This window comes from Symsagittifera roscoffensis, chromosome 1 (genome assembly GCF_963678635.1).
Source record: "Symsagittifera roscoffensis chromosome 1, txSymRosc1.1, whole genome shotgun sequence".
NCBI classification, from domain to species: Eukaryota; Metazoa; Xenacoelomorpha; order Acoela; family Convolutidae; genus Symsagittifera; species Symsagittifera roscoffensis.
Window position 1 is genome coordinate 45,373,476 of NC_087062.1, and position 25,977 is coordinate 45,399,452.

The following is a 25,977-nucleotide window of genomic DNA, read 5'->3' on the forward strand; positions in this document are numbered from 1 at the left end:
TGAAATGGCAAAAATTTAATTAACACAGGAGAGCCTCATTAGAACATGAGAATTGAATCTTATTAAACTTATGTCAGCCCTATCCATATATATTTACAGAAACAATTGGTTTTTCTAGTTTCCCACTTATGACTACAGATCTTACATTTTACAACCACCTATTTACATGTTCAGTCAAGCGCGAACCCAGGAACCGGGGGGGGGGGCGGTTTTTAAAAAAAATCTTTGAAAATTTTGTCGACCTTTTTTTTAGGTTGACCAAATCGATTTTCTGAGCTTCTCCCAAACCACTATAAAGACCCTGTTTTGGCCAAAAATTAAGGTCAGTCAGCCAGAAATGAATATCTCAAAATAGTACAAAGGGGGACCTTTGGGTGGGCAGGGGGTCGAATCCGTGAAAAAAAGCGTCCGCCAATACCCGTACCCCCGCCCACCCCACATAAATCCGCTACTGTGTTCAGTCTTTTGATGCTCTTAACTGCCAGAAAGCGTTTGAACAAGCGCACATATGTTTACCACATTTTGTACCTAAAAGTTGCCGTGTATGAACCATTTTCAAACAACTTCAGTACACAATTTTACCAGGAAAATGGGAAACTGGAAAAGAGCCAAAAACAGTTTTAAATAAGAATAATCAAAGCTCCATTTTTTTGAGTAGATCTTCCGGAAGATCGAAGTCGCACTGATTCTTGTCCAGTTTGCACATCATGGGAATGGGACAATCTTGATTCCTCTCACACCTCTTGGGGAAGCAGCGCATCTTCGGATCCACCTCGAACATCTGCTCTCGCATACATTCGGCTATCGATGGACAATCAGCTGAACAAACCAGATTGTTATTCATCATAAAAAAAATAAATGATCGAGTTTGTGATAAAAAACAAAGCCAAAAACAGTTGCAGACGCGAAATGCATGCTAATTTAACTCTTTTCTGAAACTTACCTTCTGAAACTTACCATACCGAATTTTTGTAAGAAATGATAGTCCTTACATATCACAAATCGTAGAAGTTAGCTAAGAAACGCAAGTATCGGCAAAATCGAGCTCAAAAAATTCGGGCGCCAAAAATTTTTCTGAAACTTACCATCTGAAACCTCGTATCTTAATACATTGGGAAACCTATTCCCTATCTTAATACATAGGAAATCTATTCCCTATCTTAATACATAGGTTGGCGACCGGATAGTCTATAGCCTATCTTAATACATGGGGGTCGCCAGGCCCCCCTCCCCCCCCCCCCCTTGAACTGCCCTAACCTATACTACTCAAGAATTAAAAACCGAAAAACAATTTAGCCAAGAATGAAAAACCAAAAAAAAACTCTTCATTCAAGAATCAAAAACCGAAAAACACTTCAACCGAGAATGAAAAACCGAAAAACACTTCAGCCAAAATTTCAAAAACCGAAAAACACTTCAGCCAAGAATGAAAAACCAAAAAACATTTCAGCCAAGAATGAAAAAAAAAGCGAGGCTCTTTTCCAGTTCCCCCCTTTCAAAATACCGATTTTTCTGTTTGTTTTACGTGTTATTACGGCTAAATGCGTGATTTTACGCTGTAAAGTATGAAGAACAAATCTGTTCAGAATTGTCGATTTGTTAACCACGCCAAATTTCATTGCATTACGACAATGTTAAATAGACTTTTCAGTATTGAATTTGAAAGAGGGGAAACTGGAAAAGAGCCAAAAGCGAAAAACACTTAAGCCAAGAAGCAAAAACCGAAAAACACTTCAGCCAAGTATGAAACACCAAAAAACATTTCAACCAAGAATGAAAAATTGAAAAACGTTTCAGCCAAGAATGAAAAACCGAAAAAAAAACATTTCAGCCAAAATTTAAAAACCGAAAAACACTTCAGCCAAGAATGAAAAACCGAAAAACATTTCAACCAAGAATGAAAAAAAGCGAAAAACACTTCAGCCAAGATTTAACAACCGAAAAACACTTTAGCCAAGAATTAAAAACCGAAAAAAAATTTCAGCCGAGAATGAAAAACCGAAAAACACTTCAGCCAAGTATGAAACACCAAAAAACATTTCAACCAAGAATGAAAAATTGAAAAACGTTTCAGCCAAGAATGAAAAACCGAAAAACACTTCAGCCAAAATTTAAAAACCGAAAAACACTTCAGCCAAGAATGAAAAATTGAAAACACTTGAGTCAAAGATCAAAAACCGAAAAACACTTCAGTCAAGAATGAAAAACCGAAAAACATTTCAGCTTAAAGTAAAAAAAGCGAAAAACACTTCAGCCAAGATTTAACAACCAAAAAACACTTAAGCCAAGAATTAAAAACCGAAAAAAAAACACTTCATTCAAGAATCAAAAGCCGAAAAACACTTCAGCCAAGAATGAAAAACCGAAAAACATTTCAACCAAGAAAGAAAAAAAGCGAAAAACACTTCAGCTCAGATTTAACAACCGAAAAACACTTTAGCCAAGAATTAAAAACCGAAAAACAATTTAGCCAAGAATGAAAAACCAAAAAAAAACGCTCGAGTAGTATAGGTTGGGGCAGTTCAAGGGGGGGGGGCTGGCGACCCCCATGTATTAAGATAGGCTATAGACTATCCGGTCGCCAACCTATGTATCAAGATAGGGAATAGATTTCCAATGTATTAAGATAGGGAATAGGTTTCCCAATGTATTAAGATACGAGGTTTCAGATGGTAAGTTTCAGAAAAATTTTTGGCGCCCGAATTTCCCATGTAAAGATTTTCCTATGTCTAAGACATTCTTTGTAGGGAATTAGGAACTCATTAGGGAATAGGATTCCTAATGTATAACGATGGTAGATTTCAGATGGTAAGATGGTAAAGTTTCAGATGGTAAGTTTCAAAAAAAATTTGGCACCCGAGTTTTTTGGAAATCGATTTAGCCAATTTTCCAGATTGTAAAAGTTTTCCTAATCAAAAAACAACATACTCTGAACCCAAACGTAGCGTTTAGAAAGAGTTTTTTTAAAAAAAGGTTAATTACAGAGAAAATGTATTAGTTCACAGCATCTACAAATCTCTTACAAATTTAGAGGTTTAGTATGTATTCCATCACATTCAACTTCCCGTTTAGGGTGAAAATAGCTCAGTCCTGTTTTAGTTTGTTCATAAGTTGCAACTGCATGGTTAATCGTTTTAAATCCTCTATTCGTTGACTTCAAATTCACTGCCTCATCCAGTACTTGTCGATACTTTGCCATTGGTCCATCTCCAGAGTCTTCTAATGCATGTTTGTTCAGACCTTTACTGCTAAACTTATACTTTTGACTTTTACTATCGTAACAGCAAAAGGTTTTACTACACAGGCATAACATTTCGGTGCATCTGAACTCCTCTTTGAACAATCCTGGTTCTCTCTTGTCATGTTTCTTATGTTTAGAACAGCAAGTACGGGGGAAAAAGTTGTTTTTGCATCTGCTCTGAAATCGTCTCGACAGTCCTTGCTTCGCCTTTCAGTCCATTTGAGGAAATCTGTATCCATTTCGAGTTCTTCGAATTTGTTGACGTCGCAAAATTCATCGAAAAAGTTATAATACAACTCCAACATTCTCAACTTGGCATACTGTAGTATAAAAAATCCTACTATAATTGGTTCACGATGCTCTATAGTAGATTTAACAAGTTCCACTTCATACAAATCTTTCGCTACGATATTAAGTCTCATGAAGAATTGGTTATTGATAGCTTTGTGGGTTTTTTCGTCTCCAAGATATTTTGTCATTGTATGTTTTGATCTGTCCATTATTTGATAGCCGTAGGAACTGTTTCCTAGAAGTTTCATTGTTTCGGCTACTACGCCAAATAATGGATGTTCATCGCCGGCTCGCCTAGCATCAACAACAGACTGAACAAAACTGTTGAATACTTTATGCGGTGTGTATTGTACAAAACGATGAATTTTTGTACATTGTAGTCCTAGATCCAAATAAAAATTGAAAAGTGGTGTGATCAGTGTTCCGTTGGTCAATTTGAAGCTCGATATCAACATTCTTTGCGATTGTTTTAACAAATCGTTTTCTTCCGCATATGTCTTCATATATTCACCAATATCGTTTCTGAAAACATCAATATTTTTGAAAATAGTTGGGAAATTGGAAAATTTTGCTTTAAGCTCATCTGGAACACTCAGATCGCATTGCACATAGCCGAACATTTTTTCATTTCTAATAATTTGCACTAGTGAATTTGTAGAAAGAGATCTTTTGAAGGCAAAGTGAGTTCTAACGTGATTTTTCACGTCTACATTGTTTGATGTTCCTCGTTTGATGTCATCATCAGTTAGGCTCGGTCTAGCTTCTTGACGAGGACAAAAATGGAAATAACAACCCATTGCTTCAAAGACAGTCTTACAATGGTTGCAATAACCATCAACACTAAAGCAATCAATTTTTTTCTGTTTTCCTGTAGTGTAGTAACTCTCAATTTTACATTCAGTTCTGGTTGCTTGAAAGTATGACATGACCATATTTTCAAATGTTCGAACTCGATTTTGCCTTGCCTTGAATTTTTGTGTTTCTTCATCGTAGTCCCATCTCGTATACAAACCTGTGGACACATAGAATAAGGATAGAGTTGACTAGCATCAATCCCAACGATTGATTTACACAAATTTTTTGATTTTCGAATAAAGGTTTCATTTGCTACTGCTTTCCTTGTGAAAACAATTGAGGGACCACCGGTCGTATCTTCCCGTATTTTTTCAAGCAAGTCACTATCACTCGAAAAGAATGGGTAAAACTTATAGTCGGTTGATTTATGTAGACAGATGTTGGCTAGATTCGGTAGTGTGCAGCCGAGCTTTAACATATCTATCCCTTTGTCATGATAAAATTCAACCATTTTCTGCATAGCATCAAGGGTAGGAACAACATCTTTGTTGTTATACCACCGTAGAAAGTCGCGAAATATTGTCATCTTTTCCTGTTCCCAGATAGATTTAAGGTAGTTGTAGTTTTCCAATCCCGTAGTTGGTTTGGTTTTGAGATCGAGTTTTTTCAAGGCTTGCTCTTCAGTTATCCCAGTGTTAAGAAGTTTTTGATAATCATCAAACTCTTTATCGAGAGGGTTACTATTCTTCAGTTTGCTGTAGAAGTCATCATACGAGGGTAGTTGTTGTTCATCAAGCTTGTTCGGAGTATCAAACCACTCGTATGGAAAGTATCCTTTCAGCTCACTGGCTTTGTAAGCTTTTAGAAAAGAGTCTAAGGTAGTAGCTCCACCCAAAAACTTCATAATGTCCAGAAGCTGAACATCTCCAAAATTGAAGGAAACAAAGTCGTTTGCTTTCTTGATAACTGATGGTTCAATTTCTTTTTCCTTGATAAGGTAGGGAATGAGGTATAATTTAATGAGGTCTATATGATACCGACCACTGTTGAATCCAAATACTGGTAGAGTATTGGTGTATCTCTCTAGATGTTGCATCAAATCAATCAATTGATTTTTTTGAATCCTGAGAAAGTGAGTGGATGCGTCTGTTTCTTCCTCATTCTCGATACATTCATCTTCGTACTCTCTTGCTTCAATCTTGTTGAAACTAACTCGTTCATTAAGTATGCTGAAAATTGTGTGTAATCGCTTTTTGATGTTATTTTCAATTTCCAGAAACTTTGATCGCATTTCGGTTTTATTTTTTTCGGCTAACAACTCCAAATTTGCCACAAAGTCAATAATGAGGGATTGTGGATCTTTGTCACACAAAAAAATGGGTTCGTCAAGCAAATTGGATGAAATTGAAACTGTTGAATACTTTATGCGGTGTGTATTGTACAAAACGATGAATTTTTGTACATTGTAGTCCTAGATCCAAATAAAAATTGAAAAGTGGTGTGATCAGTGTTCCGTTGGTCAATTTGAAGCTCGATATCAACATTCTTTGCGATTGTTTTAACAAATCGTTTTCTTCCGCATATGTCTTCATATATTCACCAATATCGTTTCTGGAAACATCAATATTTTTGAAAATAGGTGGGAAATTGGAAAATTTTGCTTTAAGCTCATCTGGAACACTCAGATCGCATTGCACATAGCCGAACATTTTTTCATTTCTAATGTTTTGCACTAGTGAATTTGTAGAAAGAGGTCTTTTGAAGGGAAAGTGAGTTCTAACGTGATTTTTCACGTCTACATTGTTTTTAAATTGATCCCACCAGCAAACTCCCACATTTCTTCTATAGAGTATCCTTTTTCTCGAATGTAGTCTTTTCGAAGATATCCATTTCTCTTTTCTTGGTTCCTCGTTTGATGTCATCATCAGTTAGGCTCGGTCTAGCTTCTTGACAAGGACAAAAATGGAAATAACAACCCATTGATTCAAAGACAGTCTTACAATGGTTGCAATAACCATCAACACTAAAGCAATCAATTTTTTTCTGTTTTCCTGTAGTGTAGTAACTCTCAATTTTACATTCAGTTCTGGTTGCTTGAAAGTATGACATGACCATATTTTCAAATGTTCGAACTGGATTTTGCCTTGCCTTGAATTTTTGTGTTTCTTCATCGTAGTCCCATCTCGTATACAAACCTGTGGGCATATCCTGACACATAGAATAAGGATAGAGTTGACTAGCATCAATCCCAACGATTGATTTACACAAATTTTTTGATTTTCGAATAAAGGTTTCATTTGCTACTGCTTTCCTTGTGAAAACAATTGAGGGACCACCGGTCATATCTTCCCGTATTTTTTCAAGCAAGTCACTATCACTCGAAAAGAATGGGTAAAACTTATAGTCGGTTGATTTGTGTAGACAGATGTTGGCTAGATTCGGTAGTGTGCAGCCGAGCTTTAACATATCTATCCCTTTGTCATGATAAAATTCAATCAATTTCTGCATAGCATCAAGGGTAGGAACAACATCTTTGTTGTTATACCACCGTAGAAAGTCGCGAAATATTGTCATCTTTTCCTGTTCCCAGATAGATTTAAGGTAGTTGTAGTTTTCCAATCCCGTAGTTGGTTTGGTTTTGAGACCGAGTTTTTTCAAGGCTTGCTCTTCAGTTATCCCAGTGTTAAGAAGTTTTTGATAATAATCAAACTCTTTATCGAGAGGGTTACTATTCTTCCTTCAGTTTGCTGTAGAAGTCATCATACGAGGGTAGTTGTTGTTCATCAAGCTTGTTCGGAGTATCAAACCACTCGTATGGAAAGTATCCTTTCAGCTCACTGGCTTTGTAAGCTTTTAGAAAAGAGTCTGAGGTAGTAGCTCCACCCAAAAACTTCATAATGTCCAGAAGCTGAACATCTCCAAAATTGAAGGAAACAAAGTCGTTTGCTTTCTTGATAACTGATGGTTCAATTTCTTTTTCCTTGATAAGGTAGGGAATGAGGTATAATTTAATGAGGTCTATATGATACCGACCACTGTTGAATCCAAATACTGGTAGAGTATTGGTGTATCTCTCTAGATGTTGCATCAAATCAATCAATTGATTTTTTTGAATCCTGAGAAAGTGAGTGGATGCGTCTGTTTCTTCCTCATTCTCGATACATTCATCTTCGTACTCTCTTGCTTCAATCTTGTTGAAACTAACTCGTTCATTAAGTATGCTGAAAATTGTGTGTAATCGCTTTTTGATGTTATTTTCAATTTCCAGAAACTTTGATCGCATTTCGGTTTTATTTTTTTCGGCTAACAACTCCAAATTTGCCACAAAGTCAATAATGAGGGATTGTGGATCTTTGTCACACAAAAAATGGGTTCGTCAAGCAAATTGGATGAAATTGAAACTGTTGAATACTTTATGCGGTGTGTATTGTACAAAACGATGAATTTTTGTACATTGTAGTCCTAGATCCAAATAAAAATTGAAAAGTGGTGTGATCAGTGTTCCGTTGGTCAATTTGAAGCTCGATATCAACATTCTTTGCGATTGTTTTAACAAATCGTTTTCTTCCGCATATGTCTTCATATATTCACCAATATCGTTTCTGGAAACATCAATATTTTTGAAAATAGGTGGGAAATTGGAAAATTTTGCTTTAAGCTCATCTGGAACACTCAGATCGCATTGCACATAGCCGAACATTTTTTCATTTCTAATGTTTTGCACTAGTGAATTTGTAGAAAGAGGTCTTTTGAAGGGAAAGTGAGTTCTAACGTGATTTTTCACGTCTACATTGTTTTTAAATTGATCCCACCAGCAAACTCCCACATTTCTTCAATAGAGTATCCTTTTTCTCGAATGTAGTCTTTTCGAAGATATCCATTTCTCTTTTCTTGGTTCCTCGTTTGATGTCATCATCAGTTAGGCTCGGTCTAGCTTCTTGACAAGGACAAAAATGGAAATAACAACCCATTGATTCAAAGACAGTCTTACAATGGTTGCAATAACCATCAACACTAAAGCAATCAATTTTTTTCTGTTTTCCTGTAGTGTAGTAACTCTCAATTTTACATTCAGTTCTGGTTGCTTGAAAGTATGACATGACCATATTTTCAAATGTTCGAACTGGATTTTGCCTTGCGTTGAATTTTTGTGTTTCTTCATCGTAGTCCCATCTCGTATACAAACCTGTGGGCATATCCTGACACATAGAATAAGGATAGAGTTGACTAGCATCAATCCCAACGATTGATTTACACAAATTTTTTGATTTTCGAATAAAGGTTTCATTTGCTACTGCTTTCCTTGTGAAAACAATTGAGGGACCACCGGTCATATCTTCCCGTATTTTTTCAAGCAAGTCACTATCACTCGAAAAGAATGGGTAAAACTTATAGTCGGTTGATTTGTGTAGACAGATGTTGGCTAGATTCGGTAGTGTGCAGCCGAGCTTTAACATATCTATCCCTTTGTCATGATAAAATTCAATCAATTTCTGCATAGCATCAAGGGTAGGAACTACATCTTTGTTGTTATACCACCGTAGAAAGTCGCGAAATATTGTCATCTTTTCCTGTTCCCAGATAGATTTAAGGTAGTTGTAGTTTTCCAATCCCGTAGTTGGTTTGGTTTTGAGACCGAGTTTTTTCAAGGCTTGCTCTTCAGTTATCCCAGTGTTAAGAAGTTTTTGATAATAATCAAACTCTTTATCGAGAGGGTTACTATTCTTCCTTCAGTTTGCTGTAGAAGTCATCATACGAGGGTAGTTGTTGTTCATCAAGCTTGTTCGGAGTATCAAACCACTCGTATGGAAAGTATCCTTTCAGCTCACTGGCTTTGTAAGCTTTTAGAAAAGAGTCTAAGGTAGTAGCTCCACCCAAAAACTTCATAATGTCCAGAAGCTGAACATCTCCAAATTTGAAGGAAACAAAGTCGTTTGCTTTCTTGATAACTGATGGTTCAATTTCTTTTTCCTTGATAAGGTAGGGAATGAGGTATGATTTAATGAGGTTTATATCATACTGACCGCTGTTGAATCCAAATACTGGTAGAGCTCTAGATGTTGCATCAAATCAATCAATTGATTTTTTTGAATCCTGAGAAAGTGAGTGGATGCGTCTGTTTCTTCCTCATTCTCGATACATTCATCTTCGTACTCTCTTGCTTCAATCTTGTTGAAACTAACTCGTTCATTAAGTATGCTGAAAATTGTGTGTAATCGCTTTTTGATGTTATTTTCAATTTCCAGAAACTTTGATCGCATTTCGGTTTCATTTTTTTTCCGCTAACAACTCCAAATTTGCCACAAAGTCAGTAATGAGGGATTGTGGATCTTTGTCACACAAAAAAATGGGTTCGTCAAGCAAATTGGATGAAATTAACACTGATATGGGTTCATGCTTCCCGATCCAAGTTATTGTTTCGGTTGGTTTTAGTTCTTCGGATGGCACGCAAATTGATTCAAAGTCAAAAATAGCGACATTTTTGAATTAGGTTCGTTCTTTTGTGTACTCAATATTGAACCCATCCAGTTTTTCAAATAACGTCTCTCGTAGAGTATAAACATTTTTGGGGTAGATGTTTTTGATTCGATCTTTGCATCGTAGGAGATGCTTGTTGAAGTGGTCTGCTTTGTGGAAAAATGTATCGCAAGTTGGGCATCGGAAGCATTTGAAGAAGTTGTCGATGTTATTGACGTAAATAATGTGGTTGTTGTATCGTAGAAGTTTCACTGTGTTCTCATATTTACCGATACTTCTCCGAGCTAATTCTCCCACGAAGTCTCCATCTTCAATGTTTATATCGTAGATAAAGATGTTTTTCTCTACTACATCTTCAACTACTGCTAGATTATCCATCGAAACTCCACGAAACTGTTTCGGATCACAACCCGATTTCTCCAGAAAATCGTTAAAGATCTTGGAAGTGGATGCTTCAAGACCAGTTGTTCCATGTAAATGAACTGCAAGCGCTCGAAACAAACACAAATTGTCATTGTATGGTTGTTTTGTGTCTCGATCCGAAACCAAACAATTAACATGCTTATTCCTCAGAAGTGGTTCGGGATTCACAGAATCTGGACATCCCATAGGTACGTTTTTCAGTAAGGCTGCAAAAATGGTCACATTAGTGATCAGCTTGAATCGCCATTTCGTATTTTGTCTCTCTTGTGTACAAATTTCAATGATATCTTGCTTATTAACCTTGTTCTGTATAGTTGTCAAGTCTGCTTTAGTACAAAGTAGTATAGATTTATCAAAGAGTGTGTTATTTTCATGAGCGTAGAAATAACGATATTACGTAACACAAATCCTAAGGCAATGTTGATTTTTGCTGCACAATCAAGTTTTTCAAAGACTTGATCCAGTTTTTCATTAACTAGATTAGGATCTAGTTTTGAAAGTTGAAAATTGAATACTTTGTGGCGTCCATTTTCCATCTCAGTATCTGTCAAGAAGTGTTGACAGGCATTCAACTCATCTCGTAGCTGATCACTATCCTCCTCGTTTTCCAAGATTTTATTCAAATCAGCAACAGAATCACTCGTTTTTCTAGCTTTCATTCCGTGATCCTTCTTGCGATGCTGTTGAAGTGAATAATAGCTTGGAAATTCTTTCTCACACGATACACACTTTGTTGACTTTGGGTTTGACTTTACGTGCTTCTTGCTCGTATGGAAATTCATTTCCTGTTGATTGTAAGTGAAATACCTACATTCGGAACAAGAAATAACTCCTCGCACGCAATTTTTCGTATGTCGAGAGTCATGATCCCTCCTGTACTCTTTACCACAATCCTCGCATTTCCTTTTCTCATATCTATTCAGCGATGGCATCTAAAAATGGGAGAATTTTAAGTCTCAATATAAAGGGATTAGAACTTGGTACATATCGAAATGGGAGATTTAAAATGTTCCAAAAAATTTAATAAAAATCATTTGAGCTTCCTCGAGTTACTTTATAGGAAAAAAGAAAAAAGTCCAATTGATTTTCTTATTGATGAAATAGATGTTGACTCTTCCTTTTTTCATAATTTTTTGGACGTCTTTATTGTACAAAACAGAGTTATCCGACTAAGTAAAGGTATCTTCAGAGAAACTTACTCAATCAAAGAGTTTACTTTTGATTCACATATTGCGTATCAAAGTTTCAAACTTACGGCTGAGTTACACCTCACAAGGAAAGAAATTTTGTTTATTCTCGAGAATTTGAAATTGATCAAAAAGTCGTACGATAATCTATCAAAAACTCTTTTTATCCCCTATCCAAAACCCAAATTTGTAAAAACACCTCAGCAAAGTTCTTTATTCCTTCATTTCTTTAAAGATTTTCAAGTTCAAAATCCTGCTTGATTCGGTTTGGAATCAGATTTCCAGAAGTCTGCTTTGAAAAATTTGTCAACTTTGAGTTATCCTCCCAAATTTACATAAAAATTAAAGAACTTGACTATCTACTTAAAAATCAACAATTTCTCATTGATTACATACAAAAAATTCAATTAACTTGATGAAAAAAGTTGCAGAGATGTTACTTTTATTAATTTTCTTTCTTTTGTTACTTATATCAGCAATATTTGTTATTTTTACCGCAAACAACTTTTGGTCAGTTAATTTTGCAATTGCTTTTGTGTATATTTTTACTTATTTGGAAGATTTAAGTCCTTAAAAGCGTCTTCTGATTGGATACGACAACTAGAACAAAAATGAACGTTTTTGTGATTGGAAACGACAAAATCCAAAATGGAGCTTTGTTTCCGATTGGATACGACTTTTATCCAAGAATCCCATAAAAGGAAGCTGAAATCTGATTGGACACGACTACAATCCAAATAAAGAAAATCAATTCTGATTGGTTAAACCCACACAGTCGAGTTGAAGGTACCCCTAACTCCTAACTAAAAATCATTTTATTTTCAACTTAACTACCGTCAACTACCTCCTCTCTCAGCTCTAAATACCTTAATTTCAACTTATCTTCCGTCAACTATCCCTCTCTCAACTCTTTCTTATTTTTACTCTTGTACTCAATTTATTGCTCAAATTGATCTTCTCAGTGCAAAACAGCAACCTCATGTACTCTGTAGAATTTTCGCCTGATCTAGTACAAATTCAAGTGCGAGAAACAGTCTCTGGAGTTTTTCTGGCACGAATGGACATCCCAATCCAAGTCTGGCACATGGTGGAAGTGATGCGAAGGGATTTCAACGAACATCATATGATGCAAGTTCCCATCACAGAGAACCAACTTGGAACAATGCAAATGATGGGGGAAGTTTCTGATCATGTGGGAATGAACTATCCCGAGATTCCGGACTCAAGATTTGTGGCTCAACCAGTCCACAACTTCCTTTTTCCTTGGGAGGAGGAAGGATCAGTCGAAAACCCCATCACAATAGATGAAGATGAGGGATTCTCAGAAACAATGACGCCTCCAGTTCCACAACAACCACCAGCAATGGAACCTCGTCCAGCTCTGAGTTCTATAGAGAACCTCCAGAACTCTTCTGCTGCTCGACAGCTCTTTGATTAAATGTTTTTGTAAATAAAGGTTGTTTGGTTTGGACTTCGTTTTCTGTAATTAATTTTTTCAATTTCATTTTAATTATGAGAATAGATGAGAGGTTCAAGGTAAAACATTGAAAAACAATTAGAACTTAGTTAAGTGCTCCGAACTTGCACACATGTTAAAAAATTTGATTAATTTTTGCACAAAAATTCGGAAAAACACTAAAAATTTGTACACAAGTAAAAAGTTACCTAATCGATATTGCATCTTGTACACACTTTTAGCCTTTTGTAAAAAAAATTGAAACACTTTTCGCATTTTGTCGAAAAAAAGTGAAACACTTTTCGCATTTTGTCGAAAAAATTGAAACACTTTTCGCATTTTATCGAAAAAAGTAAGACACTTTTCGCATTTTGTTGAAAAAATTGAAACACTTTTCGCATTTTATTGAAAAAAGTAAAAAACTTTTCGCATTTTGTTGAAAAAATTGAAACACTTTTCGCATTTTATCGAAAAAAGTAAAACGCTTTTCGCATTTTGTCGAAAAAATTGAATCACTTTTCGCATTTTATCGAAAAAGTAAAACAGTTTTCGCATTTTGTCGAAAAAAGTGAAACAATTTTCGCATTATGTCAAAAAATTGAAACATTTTTTAAAACTTGTTAAGAAAATTGAAATGTTTTTTTGCAACTTTTTGAAAATCAAAACAAATATTACATCTTTCTCAGATGTTTGAAAATTTTTTGTGCAAAGGTTTTTGACCACGGTGATTTTTTTCGGTAATTAATGGTAACTTTGTAAACATATGAGAGAAAATAGATGGAAAATCAGAAGTTTTTTATTGAAAAATTGACATGATCACTATTTACAAATCCTTAACCATCAATAAAACAGTCAATTATTTTTAACAAATCATGTTCATATTTTGAGTTTTGTACTTTACGAACTCTTTCTATAAAAGCTGAACCAATAGTTTGTGTGGAAGCTAGTTTCTGGTTAGAACATAAATAGTGACGTTTGAATTTTTTGAGTAACAGTCTTTTCTTTGCAACACTTGGCTTTTTTTCTGCTCCTTTCCATTTCAAATTGTGATGAACAGCGCGGTCAAGTTGATTGAAAACTTCGCCAGTTGATGAAATAACATTCGAATAAAATCTGTATTTGTACAGAGTGTAAAGACAATCGATAATTTGGTAGGTGAAATGAAAATTACCCAATCGTTGTAAAATTTGATCGAAAGATGAACCAATCAGAAGTATGTGGAACTTACAATTTTCCAAAGAACAGTAAGAATTGTGGGTAGAGACACAAAAATTATTGGTTACTATATATTTTTCGTAAAAATCACTGGAAACGGAAATAAATAGCGATTTTTGACAATACTCTGAATAAAAGCTGGGAAGAGCTTGACACATAGCTGCAGCCATCTGGAACAATGATTTTTGCTGAAAATTGTGGATTTATATAGGAACACTAACACCTACACAATTCCATATTTGGAAATTTCCCTCAAAAATTCCAATCATAGATCTATTTCCTTTTATGGTTCAGTGAATGATTCATATTGTTTACTTTCAATTTCGTTTAATCTCAAATTCATTTCTCTCATTTCTCTTCATCTGATCAGTCTGTTCTTCAAAAATGTACTCAAGAAAAGACACAAGTCCCAATTACATTGAATTCTCAAAAAATCAAACAAGAATTGGGAGATTTGCTTGGTCCCAAAAATCCTACAAAGGGAAAGTTTATTTTGAACCCTGCTTTCAACTATTCAAGAAAAATGAGTTGGGACAACTCGAAAAAAGACTGCAAGTCTATCTTGGTGAAAAAGAAGGAGAAGCAATCTCAGCAATTAGAAATACTGTTATTCACGATGCTGAATACCTTGGACTCGTTCCTATATTGGAACTCACTTCTGACAAAGAGTCAACTATGGATCAGGAGCTTGCCAACTGCAACAAAGTGTATGCCATAGCAACATACAATAGAAGACAAGTTTGTGTCACGATCAAGAAGTACAATATTAACAAACCTCCCTACATTCAGATTCGACTATTCACCGCAAAAGAGAATGAAGCAATGAAACAAGTTGCCTAGGTCAACTATACTTTGAACGAATTCAAAGAACTGTCCCAAATTTTGGGAGACTTTATGTTTGCTGAGAACTGTAATGTACAATAATTTGTGTTGTTCATGTTTTTTGTCTTGTAATTTAACTATTTATCCTCAAAATCATTTTTCAGTTAGTATTGGTGTTGAACAGTATGAGTTGGAATATTGGTTTTTCGAGAAATTTACCTTAAAACTTCACAATAAATTGGGACTTTTTCATATTGTTCTAGAAGAAAAGTCCCAACAAATTTCACTAACAATTAAAGAATCTCAAAATTTACCAAACTTGCAGAATTTGGACGTAGACTCACAAATATCTCACTTTGAGTGGACTCTGCATAATGGTAGAAGAAAAATTCACATAGAATACCGATCTGATACCAAAAAAATAGATCTTGTAGAATATCGTAGAAATGGAAATCAATGGAAAAATAATCAATCTTTACAACTACAAAAAGAAGAATATGATAAATTACTTGATATGCTTCCTTCATTACTAGGTTATGTAGAGATCTTCAAAAAATCTCGTATCATTATTGACGAATGCACTGTAGAAAATGAACGTACAGAAATTGAATGAAATTCAAAGAGTTTTTGAGATTATTAGGCAAGATTTCTCATCAAGTACAAAAAGAAAAAATTTATTTCTTTGTACCTGTATTGTTTTGGACCCGGACATAAATTTAAAAGAAATGGACCAAAAATTTCCTTTTGGCGGACTAATTGGATACGGAAACTCCTGTATGGATTACTTTTTTGCAAACTCCAAAATTTTTAGACTACATGCAATTCTAGACGACTCTGCTGGATCTGTGAAATCTACTACAAAAAAGGTCCTGGGTATTGTTATGTTGCACCTAGTCTCCCCAGTTCATGCTTTCTTGGTCACGTGACTGGATTATTTTTTTGTTTATATGTTAAAATATTTGCTTCATCAGTATATGCTTTGTTTGATTGTTAATCATTTTTAACAAAAACTCCAGAAAAATCAGTTAACAGAATAGAATGAGTCTAGTTGTTTTGGATATTGAATGTATCGAAAGCAATAGTGAAAGAATTAGGAGTTTATAAGGATGGACAAACAGAAGGATATTCCTTTCTTCCTCCCAAAAAATTCAAACCAACATCCCAATCTTTTTGGTGTACACAGCATCTTCATGGAATCAATTGGAGCAGTGGTTACGAAAAATATACTGAACTTGAAAAAATTTTGAAAAATCTAGAAGCCACAGACACGGAATTTTTTGCAAAAGGTTATGAAAAATGAAAGATTCTATCAGAATTTTTGGAAACAAAGATTATTAATTTGGATGACTACGCTTGCCCTAAAGTTCAGTTTTTGATATTCAAAGATGAAGAATATGATTGGAGGTGTAGCAACTACCCATTTCGTCTTGCAAAAAATCTTCACTGTGCAGAAAGAAAAGCATTTGCATACGGAACATGGACTCGATGTTTTTTTAACAAATTGTAAATTATATTATTCTTAATGTACTACCATTTTCAAACTTTAATTAAATTTCATTGTCAACTTTTTCTTTTTAGAGTTAAGATGGTCGATCAATGTGACAAACCCGTAAATTTAGGAAATTTTGTTTTTGATGAAGAAAATCATGAACGAAAATCATGGAAATTGTTTGGACGTACATGTAATAGATCTCTTTTAGTTTTTTTGTGCCAATTTTTTGTTATAGTTTTGATGCTAGTATGTGCAATCGTTCGAATTATGTTATCCTCAACATGTGAAGAAACAACAGTTTGGGTAGCTATTTTATCAAGTACAGTCGGTTATATTCTACCTTCTCCAAAGCTATGAATAAAATATTATCTACCAAAGAACGAATTTTTATTTCCCTAGTTGGACCAAGTGGATCTAGAAAATCGCATCTTATTTTTGATTGGTTGAAAATTGGTACTTTTCAACCAGCATTCGACAAAACTTTTTATTTTTATCAACATTAGCAACCTCTTTATAGTCAAATGCTAAGAAAAAACCTTAAATTTATCCAAGGAGTAGATTTTGACTTGATTGAAAATCTCCCCAATAATGGAACTAAGTATTTGCTTATATTTGATGATTCTTGTGAAGAAATTTCAAACTCCAAACAATTTGTAAAAATTGCTACTGCGGGGAGACACAGGGGTCTGAATACAATATACATCAAACAAAATTTATTTCATCAAAGCAAATTAGGACGAGATGTAGAGTTGCAAAATACACACATAGTCTTGTTCAAGTCGCCGAGGGATGTTTTACAAATCAATACATTAAGTCAACAACTAGTCCTAGGATCTCAATTGAAAGAGTGGTATCAAGATGCAACATCCGTTCCTTATGGTCATTTACTTATTGATTTAACCCCAAAAACAGTTGATTCACAGGTATTGCACTAATAGTGGCTCAGTTCCAACAAAATTTTACTTACCAGCTGGAATAGAGACAAAGTTTTTGTACGATGAGTACACAATACGTCTCTATTCTCCCAATATTTCAAAAATTTTCCCTAAGGCTTCGAAAACAATTCATTCTCAATTGCCCAAAAGATTTCATTCAGTTTCTGAGCGAGTGTTTAGTAAACCTATTTAGAGGAGAGCTTCGAGATCTTCGGAAAGAAGACGTAGTAAAATATCGAAAAGAAATTTCAGAACTAACACAAAAAAGAGCTCCTCTACACAAAAGAAGAATTATTTTAAGTTCAACTAAAGGGTTACAATTGATATCTATCATCACAACTTTTGTCATTAAACGATTGACATAGTATGGAACAGCTTGTTTTAATTCCGTACTCAGTTTATCAATCACAAAGTACACTTCCAAGAAAACAAAAATTGGAACAAAGGCAAGAAAAAGAGGAGATTGTACCAAAAAATTTTGATTCTATTTACAGTGCTGTAAATGCGAGGTTGAAAACGAGCAACAATAAGAATATTATTGATTTAATTTTGAATTCTCCTAGAATTAAAATCAGCCAGTCAGACAATATTATATTGGATAATCGAGATACAAAAGAATCTATTGTAGTTTTTGTGTGTGCACTAAAGCGAAAAAATACCAATTTTCCAGATATTTACTTTACAATTTTGGAAGCAACACATATTCCTCCCAATTTTGTTATTAACAAGAATGCCAAAGCAAAAGATAGAGGAACTTGGATCCTTTTCAAAATTTGAAAAGGTAAGACTAAACAGATTGTATTCTAGGGGCAGAGCTGCGTACGGTTCTATTCAAAACTTGAGTAAAGCGAGTGGTTTATCAAAAAAGGAAGTAGAAAAGTTTTTACAAACCAAGACATCGTATACAAAATTTGGTCCACCAATCAGTTCTTTCCGAAGACTTCAAGCGTTTTCTAAATATATCAATGAAATCTGGTGTATGGAATTGGCTTTTGTAGACAAATTAGCTAGTCAAAACAATGGAGTCAAGTATTTATTAGTTGCTTTATTTTTAGATATTTTTTCGAGATTTGTCAGAGTTCAAACAATGAAAACAAAGTATGCCAAAGACACTTTACAAGCTTTTAGAAAAATGATTTCTCGAAAAAACACTCCTGAAAAACTTTGGGTTGATAAAGGAACAGAATATGGGGGAACTTTTAAAAAGTTTTGACAAAGTTCGAAAACAAAGTTCGAAAACGTATAGGCGCACAAAAATATGAATATAACGGAATTTATGTATCAGTAGATAAGATTACACAAAAAGTTGCCATTCATTTACCTGAGGATCAATCAGTGTTTATAATTCAAAGTGCTGATTTGAGTCACATTTTTGGTTGTGATTTAGAACAAAATCAGACAGGTGTTATAATGAAAGGAAAAGGACCACATTATCCTCAGTATTCTTACGATATTATAAGAATACATACCTTAATGATTTATAGTGATATTATAGAATATAATATAGTAGGCGATACAAAAACTCCATTACTGCGTTGTATTCCTTTCATTTCCAAAGTAAAAAATGGAGACATAATATCTACAGGACAGTACATGAACTATCAATCCTTCACAAATCTACAAATTAAAAAATTATTAAAAAACTCTTTCCACAGCATAAAAATAGAACTAAGGGATACTACAGGTGAAAAAATTCCTTTTGTGTCCGTAGGAATTACACGAGTTGTCCTCTTGTTTCGCAAGATTTCGGATAATCATGTTTGATTTATACTTCATACGAAATGGTTGCTCAAAGTTCAGCTAATTTTCCTATTTTTCGTGGACATGCAAGGCAGCGTGGAAGAGGTTTTGGTGCTCTTGCACAAACTCTTGGGAGAACTGCAATTCCCTTCATTAAATAATATATAGTCCCAGCTGCAAAAAGAATCGGAGCAGATTTATATGAAATTGCCGCTCCAGAGATTGGAGAAGTTGTCAGTGGACGAAAAAAACTCAAAAAGTTTGCAAAAGATGTTGGAAAAAAAACAGTTCAAAAGCAACTGGGAGGTGGAAAAAAGAAATCCAAGCGTAGAACAAGAAGAACCATTTCCCAAAAGAGTAGTTCAAAAATCAGTCGCTCTCGCAAAGACATTTTTGACAAGATAAAATGAGTGTAAATCAAAGTAGTCATTTTCGGTACGGAGCGTTTACAAATTGTTCTTTGGAGATTTTTGATAAAGTCCCAGTTTTGGAAACAATTATGTCATCTTACACACAAGAAGTATTCCCCAGTACTTCTCTGGATGAAAGCAGTATTGAGTTTGAATTTGAAACGGATCGTAATCTCTACTTGGATATGCGTGATACCCATCTTAGCTTAAAGCTTCAACTATTCAAAGGAAGATTGTTTGATGCTTTCAAAAAAGAAAAAGCAGAACATAAAGCAAAATCGGAGGAAGATTCAGATGAGGAACCACAAACTTACTTAACTTATGTAAACAATCTACTACATTCTCTATTCTCCAACTGTGAAGTTTATTTTAACAATACAATGGTTTACAATGCAAATGGGTTATATCCTCATAAGGCACAGATATCGAACGAATTCAACTCGTCAGCAGTGAGTAATAAAGGAATTCTTGCTTGTCATGGATACAGTTTGGAAGAAAATCCTGATGCATTTGATATGAATCCATTCACTGATAGAGCAAATTCCTTGGGAACAGGGATAACTTTTTCACTCTATGAGAGACTCGCCATTGATTTGTTTACTTGCAAAAAACTGTTTTGTACCAAATACCAAAGTTCGAATTAAACTTATTCGAGCTAGACCTAATTTTTACATGTTATCTGATAATCCAAATGTCAGTCTGAAAATAGTTGATTGTTCACTGTTTACAAGAAGAATTTTAGTAGCTGAACCTAATCATCAATATTTGCAATGGAATCTGGAAAGGGAACCTGCTCATTACAATTACATGGAAACTATAGCAAGAACCTTTATCATTCCATCTCGTCAAAACCAGTTTATTCAGGAAAATGTTTTCAATAATGCCCCAATCAGAAGGATAGTTGTTGCAATGAATACAAATTTGGCTGTTGCGGGATCTTTTTATGAAAATCCTTCCAATTATCAACAATTTCATTTGAGAGAGCTTAGAATTATTCGGGGTGGAAGAGCAATTATTTCATTAAATACAACTTCTCCTTGTCGACCCTATGTTACAACAATGAAAGCAATGCAGTTTAACGAAGATTTTCCAGCTCTTCCTATGGAAGATTTTCAAAATCACTATATTCTAGTTTTCGACTTGACTTCACTACAAGATGCCGCTGAGCACTTGCATTATCCAGAACTTAGTGGAGAAAGCTTGAGATTAGAAATGTTTTTCCAATTTCCCTTGGAGCAAGTAACGGAAGTGATAGTCTTGGGAGAAAGACTATCAAATTATCAAATTGAGAAATTCGGAACAGTCGCTAAAAATGTTTAATCTTTTTGAGTTTTCAGGTTCCTATAAAAATATTGTAACTTGTTTTGGACTTTTCTTTGTTACTATCTCTGTACTATCTATATTGTTTTTCTTCAGACCTAAAGCTCCAGAAAAAATAGAGAAGGAATGCTGTTTAGTTGAAAATCCGAGACACTTCTTCAACCTAGACTGTAAAACAGTATTCAATAAACTTTGCCCACTATATAAGGCTTGTGTATGGGACTTTGTTGATTCAATTCCTAAATGTGTGTAAGTCATTATTCTTCCTTTTTTTTAACCTAAAGTACACTATCAAACTATCAATTTCATTTTTAGCTGTAAATCAGCCTACAATTGCAAAGATGGATAACATTTCACTTTTGCAAATTATTGAAAGAATTCCAGAGCTCAGGTTCAAGTACATGGGATCATACCCTTCTGATACAGTACCTCAACTAACAAAATACTCTTTTGCAATTATTAACTCAGCCCGAAGCAATGATAGAGGAGAACACTGGATTATGATTGCTCGAATGAATAAAAGCTACTACTTTGCTGATTCTTTGGGAAGAAAGAGATCAACTTACCCTTTTTTGACAAAAAAGCTTCGACGAATGGTTCCTCGAAAGCTACAAAAAACTGATAATTTGTGTGGTTTTTACGCAATTTATTCAGCATTTCTCCTTTTCAAGTTCTTCCAGTTCTTCCAATAATGTTCATGATGTGTATGTTTTGAATTTTATCAATAATTTTATGTAGAAGTGAATTTTTTATTTGTTAGTGTAATTTTGTAGTAATTTTACTATACGATGTAGTGAATTGTTTGATTATTTATGTAATTTAACTTTTTAAATTCCTTAAATTTTTTTACGAAAAGCATCTTAGCAACTAACTCTTTGATGAAATACGGAGAATGATGATGGAATTTGGATGTTGTAGTCGCCCAATTGAAAGAACTAACGATAGAGTAGATAAATTTACGAAAATTGTAACCAATTTCTAGTAAATTGTATAATTTTCTTAAAAGTTTACTCTGAGAAAGATGGAAAAATTATTACACAAAAAAATCAGAACCAAAAAAAAATGATATTATGTTCTTCTCAGTGTAAATTTGTACCGTGGCTGAGCAATTGATAATGTTGGATGATAATTTTTTGGAAAATTTGGAAATTTCAAATAATTTTTTTGGAAAATTTGGAAATTTCAAAGAATTTTTTAAAGATGAAAGACAAAGTGATAAAAGAGAACTGAAATGAATCGTAGCAAAAAAAAATGACAGAATAAATAAACCAATTGAGGTAAAAATAAGTTAGATAATTATGTGAAAAAAGATAAAATAAGTCATAAAATTAACAAGTGTAATGAACCTGTCATCCGTTCCCCAGATAACCTGCGGAAAAAAGATTAAGTAGGATATAAAAGTAATCAACCGTGAGGAGCTGTCAAGATTCCCCTGATATTCCGTGGAGCGGAATAACTAACCTGTCAAAGATAATCCCCTCTTGACAATTTTCCCCAGATAACCTGAGGGAAAATAAATAACATGAAATAAGAATTTAAGATTCTTTCGAGAAAAAAAATTTTCCGTGATATATTAGTTTATGATCCCATACTCTAAATCGAAACTCAATTTTTGTCGAAACTTACCACCTGAAACTTACCATCCAAAAAAAAATTTTCAATTTTTAATAAAAAATTGTTTTTTCAAGATAAAAATGTATTTGCAAGTACAACTTTAAAAATTTTCAAAAAATTTTCTGAAACTTACCTTCTGAAACTTACCATACCGAATTTTTGTAAGACATGATAGTCCTTACATATCACAAATCGTAGAAGTTAGCTAAGAAACGCAAGTATCGGCAAAATCGAGCTCAAAAAATTCGGGCGCCAAAAATTTTTCTGAAACTTACCATCTGAAACCTCGTATCTTAATACATTGGGAAACCTATTCCCTATCTTAATACATAGGAAATCTATTCCCTATCTTAATACATAGGTTGGCGACCGGATAGTCTATAGCCTATCTTAATACATGGGGGTCGCCAGGCCCCCCCTTGAACTGCCCCAACCTAAACTACTCAAGAATTAAAAACCGAAAAACAATTTAGCCAAGAATGAAAAACCAAAAAAAAACTCTTCATTCAAGAATCAAAAACCGAAAAACACTTCAACCGAGAATGAAAAACCGAAAAACACTTCAGCCAAAATTTCAAAAACCGAAAAACACTTCAGCCAAGAATGAAAAACCAAAAAACATTTCAGCCAAGAATGAAAAAAAAAGCGAGGCTCTTTTCCAGTTCCCCCCCTTTCAAAATACCGATTTTTCTGTTTGTTTTACGTGTTATTACGGCTAAATGCGTGATGTTACGCTGTAAAGTATGAAGAACAAATCTGTTCAGAATTGTCAATTTGTTAACCACGCCAAATTTCATTGCATTACGACAATGTTAAATAGACTTTTCAGTATTGAATTTGAAAGAGGGGAAACTGGAAAAGAGCCAAAAGCGAAAAACACTTCAGCCAAGAAGCAAAAACCGAAAAACACTTCAGCCAAGTATGAAACACCAAAAAACATTTCAACCAAGAATGAAAAATTGAAAAACGTTTCAGCCAAGAATGAAAAACCGAAAAAAAATATCAGCCGAGAATGAAAAACCGAAAAAAAAACATTTCAGCCAAAATTTAAAAACCGAAAAACACTTCAGCCAAGAATGAAAAACCAAAAACATTTCAGTCAAAAATCAAAAACCGAAAAACACTTCAGCCAAGAATGAAAAACCGAAAAACATTTCAACCAAGAATGAAAAACCGAAAAAAAAAACATTTCAGCCAAAATTTAAAAACCAAAAAACACTTCAGCCAAGAATGAAAAACCGAAAACACTTCAGTCAAAAATCAAAAACCGAAAAACACTTCAGCCAAGAATGAAAAACCAAAAACCTTTCAGTCAAAAATCAAAAACCGAAAAACACTTTAGCCAAGAATTAAAAACCGAAAAAAAATTTCAGCCGAGAATGAAAAACCGAAAAAAAAAACATTTCAGCCAAAATTTAAAAACCAAAAAACACTTCAGCCAAGAATGAAAAACCGAAAACACTTCAGTCAAAAATCAAAAACCGAAAAACACTTCAGCCAAGAATGAAAAACCGAAAAACATTTCAACCAAGAATGAAAAAAAGCGAAAAACACTTCAGCCAGGATTTAACAACCGAAAAACACTTTAGCCAAGAATTAAAAACCAAAAAACAGTTCAGCCAAATTTTCAAAAACCGAAAAACACTACAGCCAAGAATGAAAAACCGAAAAACGTTTCAGCCAAGAATGAAAAAAAAAGCGAAAAACACTTCAGCCAAGAAGCAAAAACCGAAAAACACTTCAACCGAGAATGAAAAACCGAAAAACACTTCAGCCAAGAATGAAAAACCGAAAAACATTTCAGCCAAGAATGACAAAAAAAGCGAAAACCACTTCAGCCAAGAAGCAAAAACCGAAAAAAACTTCATCCAAGAATGAAAAACCGAAAAGCACTCCAGCCAAAATTTCTTGATGCATTATATAGCCGTTTCTCATCTACTACGCAAACAATCAGATTGAACCTTAATGAAGTTATAAATTTGAGATTTAATGAAAAAGTAATTGAGAAACTTGCTGGTGACCACCTAGTAAAATAAAGATATCTTTTAAAACGTGACTACATATAATTATATACGTAAATTGAATACGCAAACAAAATACGCGGATTCCAGTTACAGTTTTTGGATTTCGCTTGCTATTGCGGATTCCGCAACAGCTCAATTTAACCATGTACATGTCCTATTATTTGTTTGTAGATTCCACAAACTGTTCTGGCTTCGCAAATACAAATGCGGGTTCCGCAAACTCGCCTATTTTTGGAGCCAATTTGAGCAATAAACCTTTAGGGTATTTGTTTGCTGAATCCAAAACAGCAAAGAATATCAAAGACAAGTAGCAGTTTTTCAGAATATACGACAAATCTGATTTTGGGGAGTCTGCTTACAATGCACAGAATGCGCTGTCTGGCCGCGTAATGTTTTGGTTTTAAGCATCAGTTTATTTTGTCTTAGAAAAAGCCGATATCAAATATCTGCAGTAAATATTACCATCAATGAACGAAGAATTTTCATCAAAAAAGGATCAAAATTAAGTTTTTTTGGAGATATCAACGCAATTAGGATGGTGAGGTCGGAATCTGAAAGTGCGTACGCAAACTCACAGTTAGTTTTGCACTCCTTGAAGTGACTTCTGTCTTCACTGGGCTGCTTTTTTGCCTCCTTGGTCGCTTTCTTCTTTTCAGCCACAGAGGAACACACCAACAAACATGTGATCAAAACCAACGACAAACCCGATTTCCAAGAAAAATAAGATAAACTCATTCTGGTGAGAAGTTGATGAAACTAATTTGAAATAATATCACGATTCTTTCAACAACTTCCGGTAAATTTAAAATTAAACAGTCTGTTTTTCAGATCAAAAATGTCAATTCCCGCCGTTTTTCTCCGAGATAAGTGAGTCAGAGTCTGCTAGCCTTGGATATCAGCACGTGAACTGTTCCACAAAGTGACGTGGAAAATAAGCAACTATATTGAAAATTCAATATGAGTCAGACATCTGTTGTTCTTGCTAACAATAGTTGGTATCATAGGTTTACTGTTTTCCTATATTTAAGAATTGAATGTATTGATGCGAAAGCTTGAAAGTTTGAAGCGCAAATAAATTAACAATTGAAACAATCGTTGTTATATCTCAGCAAATAACAACATGAGCTGCGAGTCAATATTGGTCGACACGATTCCGAAATTACACGGGTTTAGTTCGATTCATGGGCCCTTTTCCAGTCCCCCCCCCTTTCAAATTCAATTTTGAAAAGTCTATTTAACGTTGTCACAATGCAATCAAATTTGGCGTGGTGATGAAATCGACAATTCTGAACAGATTTGTTCTTCATACTTTACAGCGTAACATCACGCATTTAGCCGTAATAACACGTAAAACAAATTTAAAACTCGGTATTTTGAAAGGGGGGGGGGGGAATGGAAAAGAGCCGAAGCAAAAACTTGAGAAATATTCTAGTGGAAAAAATTAAACGCAAACACAAAACTGCTCGTATATCAGGGCAAAACCCTCATTGTTCCGGCTTTTTTTCCTTTCCCCCACCTGCAAGTTTTATAAAGT

At 34.4% G+C, this 25,977-nt stretch overlaps 1 long non-coding RNA gene across 1 annotated transcript; it reads right to left on the reverse strand.

Moving 5' to 3' along the window:
* On the reverse strand, positions 1-25,535 carry LOC134856773 (uncharacterized). The gene is made up of 2 exons (XR_010164845.1): positions 25,019-25,535; positions 1-819 (listed from the first exon to the last, which is right to left on the reverse strand). It is a non-coding gene; the product is annotated as an uncharacterized LOC134856773 (long non-coding RNA).
* Between the last annotated feature and the right edge of the window lie 442 nt (positions 25,536-25,977).